Source organism: Sinocyclocheilus rhinocerous, unplaced genomic scaffold (genome assembly GCF_001515625.1).
Source record: "Sinocyclocheilus rhinocerous isolate Xijiao unplaced genomic scaffold, SAMN03320098_v1.1 scaffold665, whole genome shotgun sequence".
NCBI lineage: Eukaryota > Metazoa > Chordata > Actinopteri > Cypriniformes > Cyprinidae > Sinocyclocheilus > Sinocyclocheilus rhinocerous.
The window spans coordinates 40,646-49,755 of NW_015659086.1; the positions used below are offsets into that span (position 1 = coordinate 40,646).

Here is a 9,110-nt window from a genome sequence, read left to right on the forward strand (position 1 = left end):
AGGACCAATTCTCACTATTAACTACGATTTTGCCTCAAACTCCTAATTTATTGCTTATTAATAGTTAGTAAGGTAGTTGTTAAGTTTAGGTATGGGGTCGGATTAAGGGCTCTAAAATACGGTTAAGCAGAAAAAGGCATTAATGTCTTTTATTAATACAAATAAACAGCCAATATGCTTGTAATATGCATGCTAAGCAACTAGTGAGTAGAAGAATTGGTCCCTAAACTAAAGTGTTACCATTATTAACTACAACAATGTTAGTTCAATTACATTTAAATGTAATTAAATTTTAAACTAATTTAATATTAAGCTACATAAAAATAATGTAATATTAAATGTGCATTTAATTTAAATAAATTACATTTTATCTATTGTGAAACACCTTATGTAAAGGTGAACCCACTGGGAAGGCAAGGGTGATGCTTAATACGCCGGCAAAAAAATATGAGATTCTTCAACCTATTTTAGAAAACTGATTTTAATGGACAAATATGTAAAAAATTTGAAGTATAAAAATGGACAAATTATGAATTGTTCACTAGACCTTCTCTAGTGTTGTACCGTCCTTTGCATTCTTAAAATTACATAAAATATGCATTTAACCTCTGTTGCATTAATGAGGTCATGAGCATCATTTCACAACACGTTTCTTAAAAATGGACTTTAATCTTTAATTTTGACAGGTATACAATGTGGTGCTGTGGCAAAATCGATTTCTGCAGTACTTATGTGGTAAACCAAGATATCGTCATTTAAGTTGCTAAGTTTCATATTTTGCCTTTAGACATTGAATAAGAACAGAATGATAGTTATGCAACAGTTTGTTTACAGATGGTATGGAAGGTGAAGGTAATTGCACAAACTAGACTGTGAATTTGACTTTTCAAATTCAAATGCAACATGACTTTATTTCAAAGAAACCAAGATGTTACAGCAAACATGTTGAAGCTAGTCCACAGATGTTACCACGTTTTCCTAAAGACAGAGAAAAAAAAAAAAAGTGTCAAATCAGTTATTTCAAAACCATATAAAGCATTTTCACAGCAAATATTACACAATCTTTGCTAATGGGAACTTTTTCCTGGAGCAAAAATTAAAATTAAAATTTGCTGAAAATGTACTCACTCGCAACCAGAACCGGGAACACTTCCCATAACACCCGATGTAGCATCTACGCTAATATTAGTCTGTTTTATTCTTATTCTGAGGTCACCGTAGCCACCAGATCCAGTCCTTATCCAGATCAGATGATGGATCAGCACCTAGAGACGACCTCTACAGCCCTGAATGTCAGCCGAGACCATGTAAAGCTGCTTTGACACAATCTGTATTGTATAAAGCGCTATATAAATAAAGGTGACTTGACTCGACTCTCAGGCAGGCCAAGATGTAGATGAGTTTTCTTCATAAGAACAAATTTGGGGAAATGTAGCAGTGCATCACTTGTTCACCAATGGATCCTCTGCAGTGAATGGGTGCCGTCAGAATGAGAGTCCAAACCGCTGATAAAAACATCACAATAATCCATGCGATCCATCAGTTAACGTCTTGTGAAGTGAAAAGCTGCATGTTTGTAAGAAACAAATCCATCAAGGCATTTTAGCTTTAAATTGTTTATTACGTCCATATTAAGTCCATAATCCATCATAATGCTTCCTCCAGTGAAAAAGTCCACCCCTGTTGTCCTCACATCAAAATCCACCAACATATTTCCACTATAATCCACAAAAAACTTGCTTGATCTGTGCATATTTCTCTCCTGATTCACATCAGATTCTGTGCACTTTCTTCATTACCTTTTTTTTTTTACTCAGATTTTAGCTTGAAGCAACGGTTTGAAGTTTTATGTCTTATTGTTGGATTTGTTTCTTCGTTTCATGTAACTTTTCACTTCACAAAACATTAATTGATGGACTGGATTATTGTGCTGTTTTTATCAGCTGTTTGGACTCTCATTCTGACGGCACCCATTCACTGCAGAGGATCCACTGGTGAGAAAGTGATGGAATGCTATGTTTCTCCAAATCTGTTACGATGAACAACAAACTCATCTACATCCTGGATGACCTGAGGGTAAGTACATTTTCTGCAAAATTTCATCTTGGGGTAAAGTATTCCTTTAATATCATTACCCTTCTCTTAATTCATACCTCTGAGAATTCAGTGTCTTTTCCATTAGATTTTACTGAAGACGTCTCTCGTCTTTTCTCTAGTTCCTTCATGCCTGTTTCCTGCACATTCACAGCCCGTGCTGCTTGCCTAAACACAAACACAGTTTAATCCTCATAACAAATATGATTTCAACCTTCATAAGTAAATGAATGTCAGCAGATTACAGCATACCTCCGATTTGTGGCTTTTTTCTTCTGAATGAAGCCGACGATGACCCCCAGGACGACCACAGCGGCACACAGTCCAACTACTCCGTACAGAAGCGGCCCCTGCGAGAGCCCACTCGAAAGATCCTGGCAGTGCTCTCCACTATAACCCGCCTCACAGACGCACACTGTCACGCCGTTCTGGGTCGAGCATTTACCGTTGCCATTACACAGCGTAACGCCACATGCCTCAGACTCCACGTTCTCTGGTATGACATTATCACTCAAACCTGGACGAAACGCTTTAGGATTGATCCGGACGTTTTGTTGTGTATCCTGAAGACCTGAGAAGTCAAAATAAAAGATGTTCAATTATATGCATCTGTTTAATATTGTTGAGTGAATCTAATGAAATCATGTCTGGGTCATTTTTCACTTAAAAGGGGAATTATGTAGATATAGAATTCTAAAATAAAAATCATTGTGTGATTTCATTGAATACAATTCAATACAATACATTGAAATTTATATAAATTCATGTATAAATACTTAAGACTAATTAAGGTTATTAACAATGCAAAATTTAATTTTCAATTTTTCTCTTGATTCTGTATGTTTTGATTCTATACACACACACAGAATACGTGTGTGTATGTATGCGGGTGATTTCATTGGAGTAATACAAATTTTTAAAATAAATTCAAGTATAAATATTACGCTATTTTTATTTTTTATTATTAATTTTATTTACTCTAATATTTTTTGTGATGCATTACAGTAACAAGACTAAGCAAAAAATTATAATTATCATAAAGAAACAATTCTCTAAAGTGTCCCAAACTAAAATTAAGCCTATTTTTGGGACCATTAAGAATGTTTTCATTATGCACATTTCAATTTTCCTATTTTTCTTATTTGATTTTGGGGTAAAATTGACCTGTATATGTTCTTCACAGTGAAAAAAATACACCCCAATGGCAACTACCCATAACAGAATAATCTATGTTATTGGTAAAGCAAACTTTTTCCTCCCCAAAACATTTGTAAAATTTAAACCAGAAGGTTAGGATTTGACGTTTCCTCACAGTTCTCATCAGAATGATCTGGACAGTCGGCGACGCCGTTGCAGAACTGCTCCAGAGGTAGACAGATGTCTTCACTCAGGCAAGGTTTGGTGCCTTGAAGGCAGCGGGGGTCTGGACTGCAGTCTATGCCGTTGACCAGGCGGTGATTGTGGGCACAATGGCACGTCATTCCTCCAGGGAACGCGAGACAGAGGTGACTGCAGCCTCCATTATCATTAGATCAGAGATTAGTGCCTGAAATATGAAATGGACTAATTAATGCTTCATAATTTACATAAATGTAATACGTTATTACGTAACCATATCCCCACCTTTTTGTCTTGACTTTGCGAATGCTTTCAGACTAACGATGTCGGTGTCCACATCAAACCACAGCTTCCCTGTATGTTTATCATCGCTAAACCAACACTTAGTGGAGTCTAAACAACAATGGACAGATTATCAGGAAAAAAAAAACATCTTAACCTGGTATGACCTGGTTTTTCCCCACAGGAAGAACTCGAAGTCCTCATACAAATGTACCTTTTTTAGTAATCCAAACAAGCACTTTGTTAACCAAAGCAAATGCCATCAAGCCGGCTTCTGTCTTTATTTCCTTGTATCCAGAACCATCTACACCAACTGAACCAATTACTGCAAGACCTAGAGAAAAGATCATTATATTACGGATTATATATATATATATATGGGTATACAAAAGAATCACCCCCCATTAAAATAATAAAATGTTGTTGCTTTGCAGCCTGAAATTAATTAGTTTCCTCCGGCTCTTTCATCCAGTTTGGAGCGACGTCCTGATCCAGAGAGGATCTGTGTTGTATCAAATACCTTCCACTTCTAAATAATATACTTCACTGTGCTTCTAGGCATTGATAAAGCCTTTGGATTTTTTTTGTATTCATCTCCTGACTTGTGCATGTCCACAACTTTATCCCGGAGATCTTTTGACAGTGCCTTGCCACCCATAGTTGATTGTTTGCTTCAGTTGCACTACCAAGGACTGAAATGCTCCAGGAAAGCTCTTTTCATGCTGAGCTGATCAAAATGAGCACAGCTGATCACAGCTGGAAGTCAAATGGCTCTGTGTGCCATTGAGAAGGTGATTAGCTACACCTGATTGAGTTTACAAGTCATTTTTTAGGAGGGTGTGATCCTTTTTCCAAATCAGTGATTCTGTTTTTTATTTTTTTCTGACATGTTGGTGTTATATCTTTCACTTGGATGTTATAAGTTGCGCTGAGTAAATACAGCCGGATAAAACAAAACCTGTGTCCATCTTCATTTCAGGCTGCTAAGCAACAAAACGTGATTTTATTTTCTATACCCACTGTAATTTATCCGATCAAATATACAGTAAAAACAGTAATATTGTGAAATATTAGTTTAAATTAACTATTTCCTGTTTTAATATATTTTAAAATGTAATTTATTCCTGTGATACAAAGCTGAATTTTTAGCATCATTACTCCAGTCTTCATGGTCACAGGAATAAATGACATTTTAAAATGTATTATTAATATTTTACAATATTACTGTTTTACATAATCATATGCTCAGCTTTGGTGAGCATATGAGAGTTTATTATGAGAGTATATATTTAAAAAAAAACATACCAGTGTCAGCCCAGTACAGTTTATTCCCTTCATCCAACAAGATCAGTGATGTTGGCTGAACTGAATTACTCCACACCACTGTCCTGTTCTGTCCATTCATATAGACACACTCCACCCGGGTCATTTGACCTCCCTGGACTTTGTTTGAGAAGCAGAGGCGTCCGCTGGGTGGGTCCAGAGCAATGGATTCAATGGCTCCGACACCGTCCTGTATTAACACACTGGTGTGTGTGTCATCTGGTGAGGTGACCTGCAGGCCAGGCAGCTTCTCGCTGCTCCAGTACACGTTCAGGGTGATCCAGTCCACTGAGAATGCACGCAGCCAGTCCTTATGCAGCTGGAGCAGTTTCCCACGAGGCACCAGCGCAGTGTCCTTCATCTTGAAGAGCCCCACGACGGGCTGTCCGCCATCAGACACGTACAGGGTGAGGTCCCGCAGCACTAAATCGAACATGGTTGACTTGTTCATGTTGGGAAGGTCAAAACGGCGATGTTCAGGCCAGTTCTTTAGGTCCGCGTCGCTGTGTCTGTTCTGTAAATAAATCTGAGAGAGACAAATTGTGTTAAAGTCTAATCCACTTACGCTCCACATAGAAGACTTTGCATATTTAAAAGATGGTGTATCAAGGGCTTAATTGTAAATATGTAGTTCTTATTTTTTGTTACTGTATGTTATTATATTTATGCATGTATACACTATCATATATATATATGTGTGTGTGAGATTTTTATTTTTTTTTCCCCCTTCATTTTTTTTTTTCATTTACAAAATCTGGAATTCATATAGCTATAATATAACCCAAATTCACAAAAACATTATTTTTTGCTGGAAAACAGTGGCATTTAATGCAAAACATTACTGACTGATTGATCACATTCTTTCAAGAGTATCACAAGTCATTTTTGCAATTTTGATCACACCAAATCTGTATTTACCAGCTAGATAACACTAACCAATCTGTAACAACGTGGAATACATCACAAAGACTCAAATGTTTAAAGATGAATGAAACTGAAGTTCAGTTTTAGTTCAAGTTCAGTTTTATTTCTAGAGCACATTTAAGCACGAAACGTGGTGTCTGTATTGTGACATAGATTCAAGATTATCGATAAAGAAAACAAAGTAGGCTTATTTTAGGGACTTTAGTTTTATCCATGGTAGAGAAGTGAACAAATGCATGGATGCATGTTATTGTGCATCCATGCACGTGTTGTGTTATAGTGATTTTTTTAGAAAAAAAAAATGCTGACTTAAAGCTTGCAAGGCATTAAACGTAAATAAACAGCAGCACTGGATTAAAAGGACATTTTACATTCTATAGCTGTTAAAATAATTATGATAATAATTTGCAAATAACAGGGCTATAGAGACCATGTATTACTATTATTACTTTTATTATTGTATATAAATGTAAAAAAAAAAAAAAACAGTAATGATGATTATCTTTTGTTGGTCCTGAAACAACACCGCACTGCAGTCAAACAGAAACGGTCCTAATCCTATTTCTGACCTTATGCTAGAATCAAAGAGAAAATGGTTTGAATGATCATTTGTTGTATTCACTGCCATATCTTAAGATAAATTACATGAACTGCACTACTATGAATTAGTCAGTTAATGAACATATGACTTTTTTAACATCTAGCTTTGACCATAAGGTATTAACAGCAACACCTGTGTGATAGCAGTTGGAGAAAGAAACAACAGGAAGGACAAGTCTTTGGGTTTGGTGCAGGTCAGTCCATCTTCATCCAGCAGGAACTGAGACGGACACTTGCACACAGCCTTCAGCCCCGGCGATAAAACACACAGGTGAGAGCAGTGCTGGGAAGCACACGGGTTAGAGACGCCCACTTGGAAAAGTGCATGAATGACCTGCAGACACACACAAGCACCAGTTACCTGATTTACATCTTACACGTGCATGTTTCAAAGCAAGCAAATATAGCCTGCACTTTGCGAATGTCTGTGGGGTTTAATTAGATTTTTCTGATCACAGTGTTCAGGAATACTTGCCTTCAAACCAAACGGCTGTCCAGGACGTTTGAGCAGAACTTGGTGCTGTTTGCCCGTGCTTTTGTGAGCTCTCTGAATGGTTCCTCTTTTGGTATCAGACCAGTAGACCTTATCATTGAACACAGACACTGAGAATGGACTGGGGGTCTCCATCATCTGCAAGAGCTGCGAAATTGGAGAGGGGAATTGATTGAACAATGCTTTTAAAAGATGCTAGAATATATTTTCAACTCATAGTGGATCTTTCTTTCATTAAAGACCCATATCTAACTAGTGATGTACTGTAGTTGAAGGGGTCATATGATGCGATTTCAATTTTTCCTTTCTCTTTGGAGTGTTACAAGCTCTTGGTGCATAAAGAAACATAATTCTGAAGGAATGACAAATATCAGGGTAAACAAATAATTTCATTTACATCATAAGTAACATCCTAAAACAGTGGTTCTCGTGCTTTGTAGTGCCCACTGGTGGCTCTGTAAATAAAAAAAAAATGTGACAAAAGAATGATTATTCAAACCCTTTCTGTGGCAGCAGAGCGATGGAGCGAAGCTGCCCTAGATCTTCACCCAGGATCATCACAATATCTGTGGTTCTGGTGGCAGCACTGTCCAGTCCCAATGCATTGATCTGGCTGTTGACGCTATCGGCCCAGTAGAGGTTCCTCGCCACCCAGTCCACTGCCAGACTGTCTGCACTGATACCTGACACGGAGAGAGATACAGAGAGAGAGAGACGCTTACAGGTCATTACCAATTCTGTCACATCAAGAACTTTAATACATCGACAAATAATCAGCCTTATTTACACCTGTTTTGCGTTTCTGCAACATGGTCTGTCCAGTCATGATCAGGCAATATGTAAAGTCAAGTAAAGTTTATGTAGCACTTTATACAATACAGACTGTTTTAAAACAGCTTTACAGTAATAAATAGGAAAATAACAGTGTTAATGTTGTCAAATTCATCAAATATGAAACAAATTCGATTTCAGCTGTAAAGCAGCTCTAAAAACACAATAGAGTCATTATTCAGTTCAATTTAGTTCAATGTTGTTTCAATTCCGTTCAGTAGCAGTATTAATGTTGCGAAGTTCAAGTATGAAACAAGAACATCTCAATTCAGTTCAGCTGAATTAGCTTTATATATATATATATATATATATATTGACGAATGGTACGGCAGTGTTCCTCAAATCTTGCCCTGGAGGGCCAATGCGCTGCAGAGTTTAGCTCCAACCCTGATCAAAATCACCTACCTGTGATTTTCTAATGATCCTGAAGACATTGATTAGCTTGCTCAGGTGTGTTTGATTAGGGTTAGAGCTAAACTCTGCAGGAAAGTGGATCTCGTGGGCCAGATTTGAGGATCCCTGCAGTAGGGTGTCCCATTTGTCATTTTAGCGTTCAGAAGGGTGCTCGCGAGCGCCCCCTTTGCGGCCGTTATGTGCCCTCGATCCGCATTTCTGCCGAGCCCGCGCTGGGGCGAGCTCCGCAGCAGACTTCTACCCGACAGTCAAAGCAGCATTACGTCACGAAAGTGCGGACTCCGAGGAAGACCAGGAGGATTTAGGGTGCCATTTGGGACAGGGCCTCTCTCTAATGTTTTTGGACTGCAGTACCCATTTCAACCACTACATTTACATTTAGTCATTTAAGCTGGCTGCACACTTGATGATTTTCAAATCTTAAAAGATTTTAAAACCATGGGAGACCACAGACATGAAGACAGTTCAACCGATTTTTAGCCTTATAATCCTCTGAATGCGCACACTAGATGATTAGACCAGACCACGAGACCACACACTTGATGATTGTAGGAACGATTTCACAGTGACACGAGATCTCACGGACACTCGCGAGATCAAACACCCGGGCTCTCCCGGCGCGCGTTCTAAAGAATATGCTCTGCTTTCATGGCATGTTTGTGGCTGCCATGTTTCAGCTATAAAAGCACGCAACATCCGCAACATCCGGCTTGCTCGCTCTCATTGGCTATTGCGGGTATCACGTCAGAGGCAGCCCGATCAAGAGTCATAAATATCAAACATGTTTGAGTTCGGCGACGCTCCGTCTCGA

The 9,110-nt window shown here is 38.2% G+C and overlaps 1 pseudogene; it reads right to left on the bottom strand.

The window, feature by feature from the left end:
* Positions 1 to 706: 706 nt before the first annotated feature.
* Positions 707 to 9,110, bottom strand: part of LOC107723294 (low-density lipoprotein receptor-related protein 6-like) — a 16,634-nt pseudogene continuing 8,230 nt past the window's right edge.